At 45.2% G+C, this 15911-nt stretch overlaps 3 protein-coding genes across 25 annotated transcripts in view; 2 read left to right on the forward strand and 1 right to left on the reverse strand.

The window, feature by feature from the left end:
• The window catches only part of LOC121718806 (NACHT, LRR and PYD domains-containing protein 3-like), an 849641-nt gene that overhangs the window by 573553 nt on the left and 260177 nt on the right, over positions 1 to 15911 (forward strand). The window lies entirely within an intron of this gene.
• LOC121718961 (zinc finger protein 2 homolog) overlaps positions 1 to 15911 on the forward strand; it is a 389219-nt gene that overhangs the window by 311597 nt on the left and 61711 nt on the right. The gene's annotated exons all lie outside the window — the stretch shown is intronic.
• The window catches only part of LOC121718794 (NACHT, LRR and PYD domains-containing protein 12-like), a 338838-nt gene that overhangs the window by 286253 nt on the left and 36674 nt on the right, over positions 1 to 15911 (reverse strand). The gene's annotated exons all lie outside the window — the stretch shown is intronic.

Raw genomic sequence — 15911 nt, forward strand, 5'->3', positions numbered from 1 at the left:
GAGTGTGACTGTTACGTTGTTCCACCAGTAGGGGGAGTAGAACAGTGCTTGTGCTGTTTTTGTGTTGTCTTCAGACGCGGCTCGTTCACTTGGGCAGGAGGGGCAGAGCCCTACTAAAGATTCATCCACTAGAAAAGTATATCCACAAAATATTTTTTTTAAATAAAATGTTGTTTGTTTATTATTGTAATCAGTGGCAAAGTACTCAATCATGTTACATTTTTGTATGATTTGCAAAGATCTCATTGATCATATCCGTAGTTGTTGTAGGCCTACTGTAACGTTACATTTCATTTCTGGTAGGGCAGTGACGTCACTGCCCTGAAGAAATTGAACAGCGCCTGCTGTTTGTCTATGTAAATCTGTCGACCGATAATGGAACTGCAGCTAGAGAGTGGTTAGTAGAAGGTCGGGTGGGCAGATCATGCCACTGCCCACCCTATATGACGTCAGAACTTACTGCCTACTGTAGGTAGTAGCCTATGCCTACTGTATTAGTCCGCACGAAGTTTGTGAGGTCAGGCAGACAGTTGAAAAATGGCGAGTGAACAGCGTGTGTGCAATAGTGTGGAGTTTCTCTTAAAGAACTTATTCGAAAGACTTGAGTTTGTAGTTAACTTAGCTATCAAAGACCTAGGACCTGATCAGCCCGACATTAACATCGTATACCAACAAACAAAGGACAAGAGTCGGTCATTTAATCGGACATTTTCACGTTTGTGGTAGGCCATATGTCTGATAAGAAGCTCTGGTTGTCCTGAACGCAATAAAATGTTCTGTTTTCCATGCCTGCTTTTCCGATCTTCTGGGGGACAAGGGGATGTTTGGAGTAGGCTAGTGTAGGTGTGTGTGACATGAAACATTTTTCAGAGAAGGCAAAAAACATGAGGCTAGCATCTGAGTTGTGCAAATTAGCCATGCTGGGGAAAGCTAATATTGTGGCACAACTCGATGAGGGCTACACTGTAAGTGCGAAATCGTGTACGAGTTTGTTCACCTGAGAGTGACACAGATAAAGTAAGGCTGATTGCACAGACATTTGATGGGGCTAGTGTCATGAGAGGAGCATCTGGTGGAGTGCGTAAGAAAGTGCAAGACCTGAACCTGGTGATGGAAAAGGCTGCGTCAGCAGCATCCTCAGTGCGTGTCTTCTTCTCGGATTTTTATAGTTTCTCCGCTTTTTTCACAAGATTTCCGAAAAGATTTAAAAGCTTATTTTGGAATGTTTCGAAATAATTGAAACATCTGGAGATTTTAATACAATCTCAGTTAGAGAGGCTAAAGGGTTTTCTCGAATGCTCTTAGATCCCGAGTTTTTATTCCTTAGACCTGTTCTAAGATCATGCCCCGTGTAGATGTGCTCTATGCACAGCTGCAGAAAAGAGCAATCGATGCAGTGGAGGCACACAGGGTTACAGACAAGTTTGTGGCCAACATGAGAACGATAGGCCTACATGATGTCCTATGCCTTTGTGCAAAACATACCGGTGTCCAGGATAAGCGCAGGACCGCTTGTAACTTTGCGCAAATTGCCTATAAGTGTGTGACAAGTTACCGCCACCGACAGATTTTCATTCACTGGCCATTTGTCTGCCGCCATCCTATTTGATAGTTCAAGCTTCGTCAAATTTTCCAAATCATTCCCCAAGGAGCTCTTGAAAAAAAACTGCCCTTTTACGTGTATGTGTCACTTAATATTAATTTCTATACAAACCACGGTGGACACGCAAGCACTCATTCATACACACAGAATATTTACCTTTTTAATGAATAGCCTACTTTTAATTTACTCTTTAAAGTTGAGCTGGCTCTTGAACACAATAATTTCGTTACTTATAATTTCTTTTATGAGTAGGCTAGGCCTACATGACAATAAACAACTTAAACTTGACTATGAGAGCTGAGTGGTGTAAGGCGGCGTGAAGCCTACACTTGGAGCTCTAGTGGAATTTTGATTTCGCAACGAATTCTCGGTTATTTGTTTCCCTCTTGAGTTTTTCCCCCAAAGTAGTTCTCCACTGATCTGAGCTAATGAGCTGATTAGCGGTACCTACATTGTAGCTTTTATTTGTCTGGAATCTCAACATTTTAAACTTCACTTCTTATGAATAAAATAACATTAAGTAGGCTAACATAGGTTAATAATGCATGAACAAAACGGTATTTTGACCGCAAGTGGTAACATTATGGAATTCCATTCCCCAGATTTCGCTCATAGCCTAGCCATAGAAAGAAAGAGTCGTAAAAATGAACAAAATCTCCGTGGACCGCCCTTGTGCTTCCAGCTGCCGGTGACCTGGAACTATGCCAATTTTTTTTTCTAAACTTGATCAACAGACTCTGCCCCGCCTATTTGTCAACCCAGGAGCCGCTACTGGTTGTCTCTGTAGGTAGCTGTGCGTGCGCTGATTCAGGGGGCTGGACCTCCTGCTATATAAGCCGCCTCCAATCCATCCTGTGCGCCTCTCCCATCCCCTCGCCGCACTTCCTCGTTACTGGGCGCTTTGTCGAGACGTGCTTTCGTCGGCACTTTGTTATTTGTGTTAACACTTATTTATAGAGTTAATCACATGGCTTAATTTATTTAATTCATATTATATTTTATGGTACTTGCGTTGGCGGTGGCTTGGTGGCGGGTTGACACTTTTGTATTATAGGTTTAGTTAGAGTAGGCAAGGAAGACACCGGAAGACTCACACACTTTTCTGTATTTTGTTTTCAAACGCGAGCAGAAAGTTAATACCATCTAAGTCAGTAAGTTCAAGGGTTTTCTTTTACATTTTTGTATTATTTTCACCGCCACGTTATTCTGTCTGTCTGGGAGCTTTACTTTATTAAATTTGTTAACTTTGCACTACGTCAACTCTATGGCTTTTCTTATGTTATGTTGAACCATTCTTTATGATTTATGGTCACGTAACAGTGACTGTTGGCCGCTGTGCCAGGAACAGTGTTTTTCTATCTTTTTGCTATCTTTTCTATCTCTTTATTATTAACTTTTTTCGTTTCTTCTTTATAGTGTTAACCCTTTAGGTGCCAGAGTTTTTTTTTCGAAACGTTCGATTTTGACATCTTCATTTCAAAAGGCTATATCTTAAAAGTAATAAGAGATAGAGACTTTCTGTAAATTAGAGAAATATTAAGGATGACCCAAAGTTTATGTAGGGATTAAATGTGTATATCTAATTTGCATATTATGACGTCATATGGTGGCGGCCATCTTGGATTATAGAATTTTCATGAAAAGTCGCATGTTTGAATGATAAAATGCACCACTTCTTTCCCCCCAAAATGTCCCTCACCTTCTGTATGCTATATTGCACAATACTGAATGCTCAGGTAAATACTAAGTAGTAAACAAACTATGTAAATCATTACTAATAAATGGCAGAAACAAACCAAATGCATGTAGCGGTAGGCGCCTTTTGCTGTAGAGATTTTCCATTTACTACATACAGTAGGCACTCTGATTCCATGTATGGGGCACATATATATTATTCAGATGAAACACAAACACAAGTAGACAAGACCTGTTTAGTTCAAAAGCTCACTTGCCACGGCAAGGCACAGATCAGGAGTGAGATGACGAGACAAGACAAGAGACAATGTTAGTATTTGTTTTCTTTTTGTTGTTGGTTTTTTTTGTTGTTTTTTTCTTAGCTAACAAAGACACACACATCACAAGGACATGAACACACTAAAAAAAGCACTGATATGTCCTAAATGGTCAGGGAAATAGATAATCAACAGTGTAAATCATTACTAATAAATGGCTGACAATTTTATTTTTTTTGTAGCAGGACTTTTGCTGTAGAGATAACGACTATCCATATCCATATCCTATCCATACAAGGCCGGCATTCCCATCATCTTGTGATAGACTATGCATGGCCTAATGGCTCTCCTGCCCCGTGTCACCACCTCTGCTCCTGTTGCGAGCAGCATGGCCAGATCTGCCTCGCGCTCGCGTCGAGTGGAGAGAATTTGTGCAGCTCAGACTAGGCCTACTGTCATTCTCATTGCGACTCCCTACACTGCCTCTACGTTCCCCCCTAACTGTCCTATGAGCACTTCGACCTCGTCTAACATACCCCATTAGACAAAGGCTCCACCACGTTACTGTCGCCGCGATTGCGGAGAGGCACACGTTCAGAAGACAGAAGCTAGCGCTACATTAGGCTACCTCCAGCCTCGTTCGCCACACCACTAAAACCCTGCTAACTTCCCGATGAACACTCCGAACCTGTGAAACATTATTCCCACCAGTGACATTGGGCAAACGATTCAACGTTTGTGCTTGGTGTAAGCTAAACTATGGAGTAAACTCTCACTTTGTCCAGCTGCATCATTGCAAGGCAGGGACGCATCTGAAGCCTCACTAAACGAATCACCGTCATTTTCTGAAGGCAGATATTCCCCTTCAGAATCAGTGTCCGCGAATAGAAGACCCAACACTTCATTTCGGGTAAACTTTTTTGATGCCATTAGACGATAATCTAATGCAAATACTCGCTGACGTTGACAATATCGCTCTGACAAAGTGGCTCACACCCACACTAGCTCTGGTATTTCACGCACTGATTCAATGCGCTGTAGCTAGAAGGTTTTGTTTAAAGCATGCCCTTTTTTGGACTCGGGGATGACGTATGACATGTCTGCCATCTAGTGGAGTGGAGGTCGAACGAAATATGACACCCTATTTGACTAAATCGGCCATTTTATTCAGTACCGCATCTTGTCGACTAAAGTCGACCGTGGCGCCTAGAGGGTTAAGGGTTGGTTCTGTTTGGGTTGGTATAAGTAACACTGGCGTGGGGTTTTGTTGTTGGTGTTGTTACTTGCTTTACCTGGGTGTCTGCTTCCTGTGTTTGGTTGCAGCCGCCCTAGATATGGAGAGTTTCGGAAAACTTACGCGGCGTCATGCTGTTAAAATAGCATCGAATGCCAGTGTAGAGGATTGTAGTTTAGCAGCAGGAGAAGTTGTAGGGCATGATAATATTCTGTCAGCTGGTGTGCTGTTGTCCAATCTGGCTGAAATACGTCAGAGAGCAGTCAGTTTTTACTAAGAGTTTAATAAGAGTGAGAGCTCAGATATTCAGGTGGATGACCAGTCACTGAGAATCTACCCCAGGTGGCCGAAGAGGCGAATGCAGTCCTTGGAAGGGCTTTGACCCTAGAGGAGCTGCAGAGAGCCCTCCAGAGTATGGAGTGTGAAAAGGCACCAGGTTTAGATGGTCTACCCGTGGACTTTTATAAGTACTTTTGGTCAGAAGTGAGTGAGGATGTGCTGACTGTTCTCAGTGACAGTCTTGCCAGGAGGCGGTTGCCACTGAGCTGCCGAAGGGCAATACTCACTTAGCGCCCCAAAAAAGGGGACTTGAATGACATAAAATCATGGAGACCTGTGTCAATCCTCTGTACTGAATATAAATTCAGTAAAGCTCTCTAAAGCGTTAGCTAGTAGATTGAGTGAAGTTGTGGAGCAGGTTGTCCATCCTCACCAGACATACTGTGTGCCGGGTAGGTTGATTCAAAACAACATTTCATTGATCAGGGACATATTTGATGTAGGTAAACTGTTTAACCTGGAATTCGGCTTAGTATCCATTGATCAAGAAAAAGCTTTTGACCGTGTCGAGCACAATTATTTGTGGAGTGCTCTGGCAGCCTTTGGTTTTTGCCCTGAGTTTATTGATATGATTAGAGTTCGGTGCTGTGACATTGAGAGTATTTTAAAGGTTAATGGTGACTTGTGTGCTCCTTTTAAAGTTCACAGAGGGGTCAGACATGGTTGTGCCTTATCCGGTATGTTGTACACTCTGGCAATTGAACCCCACTTGTTGAAGCTGAGGAAAGAACTGGTGGGGGTGAGAATTCCAGCATGTGAAAGTGTTTTTAAACTGTCAGCTTATGCAGATTGTCACGGACTGAGCCGTGACGTGCTCACGCAGCGTGCAGCCAGCCAAACGCCGGCGCTAACATTCAAACTGTCCTGCCGCTGTTCTCCGTGTAATATCACTGTCATTACCGTTTGCTCTAACAAACCAACCCAAAAGGGCACATGTTACCCCGCTGCTCATCCAGCTACACTGGCTACCTATGGCGGCCCGCATCAAATTCAAGTCTCTAACGCTTGCCTACAAAGTAGTCTCCGGTTCTGCTCCCACCTACTTGAATGCCCTCATACAGACTTACACTACCTCCAGACCGCTGCGCTCCTCTGACGAACGACGTCTAGCTCTACCACCGGTGCGCTCAAACCAATCCAAACTTTCCTCATCTGTTGTTCCTCGTTGGTGGAACACACTGCCAGTTCCTACAAGGGCAGGGACATCCTTTTCCACTTTCAAAAAACTCCTGAAGACCCAGCTCTTTAGAGAACATCTACTCTCATAGCAACACTTACAACAAGTCTTACTGATCCTAGCACTCACCAGCCGTTTTAAACTGACAAGTAAACAGCACTCACCGACGCACTTATTCTTACTGTACTCTAATGTTTTTTTTTAAACTGTCCTAAAATTGTGAGAATTGTTCTAAAACTTACTGTTTTACCATGTTGTTAGTCGCTTTGGTTAAAAAGCGTCAGCCAAATGTAATGTAATGTAATGTAATGTAATGTAATGCTCTGTTGTATTCCTGGTTCTCTATTCACAATGTCATTTACCACCGTTCACCATAAATGCCAGCTAGCATGCGTTGTTGTTTAAGGTGCAGGGAAAGGCCTACCGGCATTCTTAAGTAGCAAATGTTTGTGCATGACTCCATTCACATTACTCAAACTATATACATTGTCATTTCCATCTCCCATCTGTATTAATGTCTTCTGGTAGCAAGTAATGAAAATACCCACACTGGCTGTCAAACTTCTCATTTATTTAGTTAAACCTTCGTAATTACAACTCTGTACACAGTTAACTCACCACCATCCCGAACTCCGTTTCAACTTCCTGGTTTAACGTGGGGAAGCCGAGGGAATGTTCCACTAGGTTGAAATAGAGGGGTTTCGCGGGTGATTGGTGGTGGGAACCATTATTGCAGGGGTGTTTTTGTGTTTATCACTAATATGGGTTTTTCTCTTTACAAATGTGATTTTGGTGGGGGAAACATTTTGTATGTATTTCTATATTTGCTGTTTGCTTGTTTGGTTTATTATTTGGTTATTATTGTGTGATTATTTGGTTAATTGATTTTTGTTGGCAATGGGGCAATCTAGTGGGAGGGGCTACAGCTAGCCTAAGGCTGTATTAGGCCCCATGGCCTCAGTTGCAGAGGAGCTGTGCAGAGAGAGAGAACTGTGAATGAGAATTGTGGACTGGTTAAGTGTGCAGGGTCTTTTGAGACATAAATAGGCATCAAGTTGCCAGGCTATTTTCTTTTTGAACAGTTTTTGTTTTGCATTTTTGCTCATCTTGACACTGAATATTTGCACGTATTAGAAAAAATATTTTTGAAAAAATAAAAAGAAAAAATTAACAAAAGACCTTTTTTGGAAACTTGCATCTTCCCTGACTCCGCCATCGGTTATCCTGCCACATTTGGTGTCAGAAGTGGGATAAGGAGTCAGGTGGAGGTGAAGTATTACAACCAGCCAAGATGTCCAACAGAAGGGAGAAGAAGAAGGCGGATGAAAATGGAGCGATAGGGGGCGACACTGAGCCTACGAAGCCCACTCCAGAACCCGCCGCAACTGTTCCTGCTATCGACCGGATGGCAAAGATGTTCGAAACTTTTATGGAGGTACAACGGGCCAGAGATGAGCGGCTGGAGAAGGAGTCATCCAGGCAAGCCCATCAGTTCCAAGTCCTCACCCATCAGGTGACTCAGCTACAGCTGGATGTGGAGGTAACTCGGGAACGGGGCACTACACCGCTTCCACCGGACCCACAGGAGCCTACCTATGAGCCACCATCAACCCCCAGCAGAGGACCTAGAGGTTACGAACCAAAGATGGCTAAGCTGGAAGACTCTGATAACATCGAGCACTACCTAACCACCTTTGAGCGTCTTGCCACAGTCTTTGACTGGCCAAAGGACGACTGGGCCATTCATCTCATTCCGCTCCTGACTGGCAGGGCCCGGAGTGCATTTGTTGCTATGGATCCGCAGAGCACTTTGGACTATGATCTTTTAAAAGAAGCAGTGCTCAAAAAGTATGAGATCAACTCAGAGACTTACCGCCTGCAGTTCAGAGCCTTGGAGACCAGCCCGGAGGAGACGCCACAAGAGCTTTAAGTCCGGCTGAAGGATATCTTCTGCAAGTGGGTCAAGTACGACCGGAACAGCAAGGAGGACCTCATGGAGACTATGGTGCTGGAACAGTATCTCAGAGTCCTCTATCCAGAGGTGAAGACCTGGGTCAAAGAGCACAACCCAGCAACTGCAGCCGAGGCAGCCAGACTGGTGGAGAACTTTGTGGCAGCACATAGAGGCCCCAGGAGCTACCACTATGCTGGGATGCTGGACAGACAAGCCCGGGGTAAGCCTGTTGGTGTTGGTAGAAGAGTTGGTTTTGATGCTACCCCTAGACACAATAGAAACGCACTGCCCCTTCCCCCAGATAGTGGCAAGCCCCAAGGCATATCATGTTTTAATTGTGGTAGGGAAGGTCATAAGAGCCCCTCTTGCCCCCTCAGGAAGTCTAAGTACACCCACCTGTGCTATGTTCCCAACCCCACCCCACCCTTTAAGGGCCAGCAGAACAGGGACCCTGTTATTACCATCGAGCTTAATGGCAAGCTGGTCACAGCTCTCATAGACACAGGCTGTTCACAGACATTGGTGCAAGCTGATCTAGTCCCCCATGAGTTCAAGAACTTCAATGACAAGCTTACTGTCTTTTGTGTCCATGGTGATCAGAGCGAGCACAGCACAGCAGATGTTTACATTAGAGTGTGTGATCAGACATACCTACTTAGGGTAGGGCTAGTCCCAAAGCTCCCCTATCCAGTGTTGTTGGGGCAGGATCTTCCTGTACTGCCTGAACTAGTGAGCAAGACTGCTTGGTGTGGTGTAGTCACTAGAGCTATGGCCAGGGAGCAACAGCCAGAAGACCTGTCTGAATTGCCCTATCATGAGGATGATATTCCAGTACAGCCCACATACACTAGGGAAGAGAGGTATGAGAGGCGCAGACAAACAGTTGGGGAGATTTTAGAGCACTCACCTACAGTCAGAGTCAGATGTGGATTCCCCCAGTTTGACAGAGGCTGATTTCACCCTTAAAGGGGATCTTGCGGAGGAACAGCGTGCAGACCCCACCCTGAGGTCCTTATTTAAGAAAGCAGAGGATGGTTCTTGTTTTGTTCCTGCACTTGGGAAAGAGGGCTACATTTTGCAGAACAACCTCCTTTACAGGCAGAGTGAGGAGGGATTTCAGCTAGTGGTGCCCCACAAATTCAGGAAGGAGGTGCTGGAGCTAGGTCACACTATACCATGGGCTGGACACCTAGCTTATATGAAAACACTGCAGAGAATAAGCAAGCGTTTTTATTGGCCAGGGCTATTTGGAGAAGTGAAGAGCTTTTGTAAGTCCTGTCCCCAGTGCCAGCTATCTGGAGGCAAAGGCCTCGCCCATGCCCCTTTGATTCCCTTACCAGTAGTTGACACTCCCTTTGAGCGGATAGGGATAGACATAGTGGGACCCCTAGAGAGGAGCAAGTCTGGGAACAGATTCATTTTGGTTATCTGTGACTATGCAACCAGATACCCAGAAGCCTTCCCGATGAGAGAGGTCACTGCCAAAAAGGTTGCTATGGCCATGTTACACCTGTTCTCCAGGGTAGGGATTCCCCGTGAGGTCCTAACAGATCAGGGCCCCAACTTTATGAGCAGAACCCTCCAACAAGTGTATGATCTGTTAGGGATAAAAAGAGTCAGAACCACTCCTTACCACCCACAGACAGATGGACTAGTTGAGCGGTTCAACCAGACCCTTGTGAACATGCTCAGGAAGTTTGTGGATGACACTGGAAAGGACTGGGACCAGTGGCTACCTTACCTGCTGTTCGCATACAGGGAGGTCCCTCAGGCATCGACGGGATTTTCACCCTTTGAGCTCCTGTATGCACATCAGGTTCGAGGTCCACTGGATGTTTTGAAGGAGACCTGGGAAGGAGAAACCTCGGGCAAGACGGACATCATCTCCTACGTCCTAAAGATGAGGGAGAAGCTTGCAGCTGCAACTGCTATGGCTCAAGAGAACCTCCAGAGGGCGCAAGGTCGGCAGAAGGCGTGGTATGATCGGTCAGCCCGTACCCGCTGTTTCCAGCCTGGGGAGAAGGTCCTGCTGTTGTTGCCAAGCTCAGACAACAAGCTGCTGGCGAAATGGCAGGGGCCCTACTCTGTGACCAGGAAGATGGGACAGGTGACCTACGAAGTCCACATGCCAGACCGGCGCAGGAAACACCAGGTCTTCCACGTCAATATGTTAAAGAAGTGGAGTGAGAGGCCAGAGCCGGCAGTGTCTGCAATGCTAATCCGAGCGGTCGAGGAGGAGGAGGAGTACAGCGAGCAGTACTTACCTGGTCGTGAGGAGAAGAGCAAGTTGGATCTGAGTCATCTGCCAGAGGGTCGACAGCGTGAGCTCAGCCGCATCTTACCTGAAGATCTCTTCGTGGAGCGACCAGGACGGACAGCGTTGGTGGAGCACCGGATTGTGCTGAAGGACGAGCAGCCGGTGAGACAACCTTCCTACCGGGTACCAGAACGCCTGCTGCCTGTCCTGAAGGAGGAGCTGGACATGATGCTACAGCTTGGGGCAATCGAGCCTTCCTTCAGTGAGTGGAGCAGCCCAATCATCCTGGTTCCTAAGAAGGACGGTGGCCTACGGTTCTGCCTGGACTTCAGAAAGGTCAACACCCAGGCCAAGTTTGATCCTTACCCCATGCCGAGGATTGATGATCTGGTGGAGCGCCTGGGCAAGGCAAAGTTCCTGACCACCCTTGACCTTTGCAAAGGTTACTGGCAGGTGCCTTTGTCAAAGGAGAGCAAGGAGCTGACTGCTTTTAGGACGCCGTTTGGTCATTTTCAGTTCACCGTGCTTCCATTTGGGTTGCATGGAGCGCCAGCCACATTCCAGCGCCTGATGGACAGAGTCCTCAGGGGGACGGAGGGCTTTACCGCCGCCTACCTTGATGACATCGTCATCTATAGTGCCAGCTGGGTGGAGCATTTGCGTCATCTGCAGCATGTCCTCTCCTTGGTGAAGGAGGCGGGCCTGACCATCCACCCGAACAAATGCGCCTTGGCCAAGGAAGAGACTTCCTACCTTGGTTTTGTGCTGGGCCGAGGTGTCATCCGCCCTCAAGTAGGGAAGGTGGAGGCCATCATGGCTGCAGAGCGACCAACCACCAAGAAACGGGTGCGGTCCATTTTAGGCCTGGTGGGTTGGTACAGACGTTTTATTCCAAACTTTTCTGAGAAAGCTGTGGTGCTGACAGAGCTGACCCGCAAATGTCAGCCAAATAAGGTTGAATGGACTGAGGAGTGTGAGGCAGCTTTTAAAGACTTGGACTTTAAAGGACTCCTTGTGCAAGGAGCCTGTGCTCCTCAGCCCAGACTTTGAGAAACTTTTTACAGTGCAGACCGATGCCTCAGAGAGAGGGTTGGGTGCTGTTCTGTTGCAGGGGGACAATGGACAACTCCAGCCTGTGGCTTACATTAGCCGTAAGCTGCTACCGAGGGAATGCAACTACTCCACGGTAGAGAAGGAGTGTCTGGCAATTAAGTGGGCATTGGACTCCTTCAGATACTATTTGCTGGGGCGCAAATTTGTCCTAGAGACTGATCACCGAGCATTGTCTTGGCTGGGACAAATGAGGGATTCCAATGCAAGGATCACACGGTGGTTCTTGGCAGTTCAGCCATTTGACTTTGATGTTTTGTACAGGGCTGGAAAGTTGAACTGTACAGCGGACTTCCTGTCTAGGATGCCACAGGGGGCATCTCCAGAAGGGGGGGGAAATGTCACGGACTGAGCCGTGACGTGCTCACGCAGCGTGCAGCCAGCCAAACGCCGGCGCTAACATTCAAACTGTCCTGCCGCTGTTCTCCGTGTAATATCACTGTCATTACCGTTTGCTCTGTTGTATTCCTGGTTCTCTATTCACAATGTCATTTACCACCGTTCACCATAAATGCCAGCTAGCATGCGTTGTTGTTTAAGGTGCAGGGAAAGGCCTACCGGCATTCTTAAGTAGCAAATGTTTGTGCATGACTCCATTCACATTACTCAAACTATATACATTGTCATTTCCATCTCCCATCTGTATTAATGTCTTCTGGTAGTGAAGGAGAAATTTTGGATTACTAACATTTTTATGTATTAGAAGTGATTATTAATAATTTTACATGTATTAGAAGTGAATACTAATCTACATGTGATTAACATTTCATTTTGTTATATTCTTTGTATGCTTTCTATACATTCAATACTGTGCATCAACTTTGCTTTGTCTGTCATTTGTTCTCTCCATGTCATGATTTTCTAATAAAGGTCATGCGACCCCTTTTGTCACGAGTTAAGGGTATTCTGCCTTAGGCAGTAATATTAGGAATATCCCGACAGGAACTAGACTATGGCAAGAGAATGCTGAAGGATGTATATGTATTGTATTGACCAATTATCTACTTACTTGGAGTAGCCCCATGACTTGCGTATGGCGCATGGATCACATGCTAAGTCCAAGAAGTGTATAGAGTATGTATTGTTGTATTTCTGTATGTATGAGGATTTTTTGGAAACGACCATTGTACTCATGTGATTTGTATTACCAATGTAATTAACATGTATAAGATGGGGCTTCGCCCTAGAGAACTTTGAGTTGTGTTACTGGAACATGCTGTTGCTAGTGACCTGCTCCCGGTATCGTGAATAAACCTGCAGTGGTTCCTCACACCTGAGTGTTGCCTGGATATTTTTGACCACATTTTGGTGGCAGCGGATGGGATACCTAACTCCGAGAAGCAGCGATAAAACCTGGAAGGCGTAGGACCCGGATAAAGTCGACTGACGGGAGATCTCTTTGTGATCTTGGGACAATACCGTGGAAAAAAGCGGGACCCATCCTTGCCGGAAGGGAGTCATCCTGTGTCTCGGATACGGTATTACCGTATTGTGGTCACAGGCACCTAGGTGGTGAGTGGGAAGCGATTTTTTTCTACCGCTTTGTAGTTAAAAGTTGGCTTGTGTGCCGGGGTGCCACCGAAGCAATCTGCTCTACTTGTAGGAAGGTAGAAAGGTTGGCTTGTGAGCACAGCCGAAGAGCAATCGATAAAGGATCTGCTAAGAGAAGCAATCGGTAGGATTGGCTTAAAGCGCTTGATACGGCGATTGGATTGGTTGATAACATTGCTATTGTACTCTGATAGTTTGCTCTGTTTTAGGCGTGAGGTAATTTGGCTAATAAAAATATATTAAAGGGACACTGCTATGGGGACTAGTAATAGTAAAACTGTTAAATTGCCCAAAGGTATACATAATCCTGGACGTTTAAAAGATATGTATAAGAAATATGGACCTGAATGAGTAGATGAATGTTTATTGAATAAGTGGAGTAGATGGACTGAAGGAAAATTTCCTTTAGATGGTACGTTGAGTTTGGAAAGGTTAACTGAATGTAGGGCTATGATGGAAAGGAAGGCTAGGCCTTTTAAGCATGATTTGTTTGAAAAGTGGGAAAGAGAAGCGAGGGAAAGATAGGAGAAGAGAAAAGTTATGGAACAGAAAGAGCAGGGCCAGAGAGAGAGAGAGAAGGTTTGTGCGGAGCTATGGACATTTCAACTGAAGTCTATGTGCAGATGAGTGAACCTGACCTCCAGCCTTAGTCCGTAAATCTCCACCACCATTCCCTTCAGCACCCCCTGCACCACAACCAGCTGTGGCTGTTCCTGCTCCTAAGCCCCTGCAAGTATTTACCTACTGAAGATTGGACTAAAATGGCTATTTCTCAGCTTACAACAGACTGCTAGAGAATTCTTGGGAAGAGTGACTTCACAGCAGTTAACAAACTTTGTGGAGGAAGGGGAGCAGCAGGATTTAGGTGGACTGAAAGAGATGGTTGCTGGAATTGTGGAGACGTAGAACACATAGCGAGATATTGTCCGAAGCAGGGTGATTGGAGACAAGACGGGGATAAATCATCACAACGACGCCCTCAGGGTCCGGTCTGGACACAGAATGGAAATTCTGAATAGGACAGGGAGGACTCTGAACAGGGGACTCCGGGACCCCTCACCAACACTTCTGTATCACCCTATGAACTTTATCCCCAACTGACTTTGAATGCTGCCGCACAACCTAAGCTAACTCTTTCTCTGAATGGTAATGATGTATCTTTTTTAGTTGATACAGGAGCGGATGTTAGTACACTTGGAAGGAAAGATAGTTGTAAGTTTGTAACATTAAAAAGCAATAGAGTTATATATGTAACAGGAGCTTCAGGCCAATCAGTGGCAGAACCAGTTTCTACCCCTTTAGTGGTTCAATATGAACATCAGACAGTAGAACATTCTTTTCTCTTGAGCAGTGTTTGCCCTGAAAATTTACAAGGCCGAGATCTAATGTGTAAATTAAATCTTACACTTTTTCTTTCTCCTGAAGGAGTAGGTCTAGAAGGGTCCATTTATCTGTATTGTCAGAAAGTTAACCCCACATGGATAGGATATGAGTGTAAAGACATTAGTTTAGCATTAAAATCTCCGATCTCGGTTCTAGAAAAGACAGAAACCCCTGAGGAATTTCAGTGTACAATCGCATGTTTTCAAGGCTCTCCAGATCAGCTGTATGTGAAAGAGTGGTACCAGATAGGAAATAGTATTGAGACTATTGATGTAGCCGGCATATTGACCTCTAAAATCTACTCTGCAGTAGTAGTAGACCTGTCTCCAGGTCTGAAATATTTGTTTGCAAACCCAAATTCTTATCCACATGTTGCATTGGTAAAAGCCCAAGAAAATTGGATTGATTTAGGGCCGTTTGTGAAAGCGTGTGTGAATGCTAAAGATTGGACAGTGGTCCGAGATACCCCAAATTTGTTTTATTTACCATTACAAGATACGTATTTTTTCCAACAATGGTGTTCTTTGAAAGTTACTCCTGTGCAGAAAGAGCTCTCTGCATGTTTAATACCCTCATTAACCCAACCCGATGAATGGAGGGTTCTCTCTTTAAAAGAGAAAGCAGATCTGTTAGCCGCGGTTCCAGATAATCTCTGGGCAGCTGATAGTTATGACTTTGGGACTCTATCTACTGCTCAACCATTAAAAATATGCGCAAAAACATTGCATTACCCGTCGAAAGCCCAATATCCGTTGTCGAAAGAGGCTGAGCAGGGGATAGAGCCCGTATTCAAATCATTATTGGACAGGGGAGCTATTGTGCGTTGCAGTTCCTCCCCAGTTAACATACCAATTTTGCCCGTTAAGAAGTCTGATGGCACTTGGAGATTTGTGCAAGATTTAAGACTTGTTAACGACGCTATTCACCCGAGGCATCCTATTGTGCCAAATCCTTGCACAATTCTCTCTAGTCTGCCATCCAATGCAAAGTTTTATTCTGTAATTGATATTAAAAATGCGTTTTTTACGATAAGAGTACATCCTGCCTCTCAATTCTGGTTTGCCTTCACCTTTAACCCTTACAAGCCCGACCGTTCTAATTTCGTTAACATTTTAACGATGACCAATCATCTAATATCTAAGCTGTCCAATGACTGATTTTATTTCTGAAATCTTCCCCGTAATGCTGACAACATAAGCTTCAATTTGATATGATTGGTTAAGGGGTTTATGGCGCGAAATGTTTTGGATACTTGAAGATGAGTCGTGAAAAAAACTTTTCACTTCAGTCGTACATTTTAACATAGACCGCCAGATGCCACCTGCACTTCGTTGGAGTTTACCTCGACTGG

Source organism: Alosa sapidissima, chromosome 9, assembly GCF_018492685.1.
Source record: "Alosa sapidissima isolate fAloSap1 chromosome 9, fAloSap1.pri, whole genome shotgun sequence".
Classification (NCBI taxonomy): Eukaryota; Metazoa; Chordata; class Actinopteri; order Clupeiformes; family Clupeidae; genus Alosa; species Alosa sapidissima.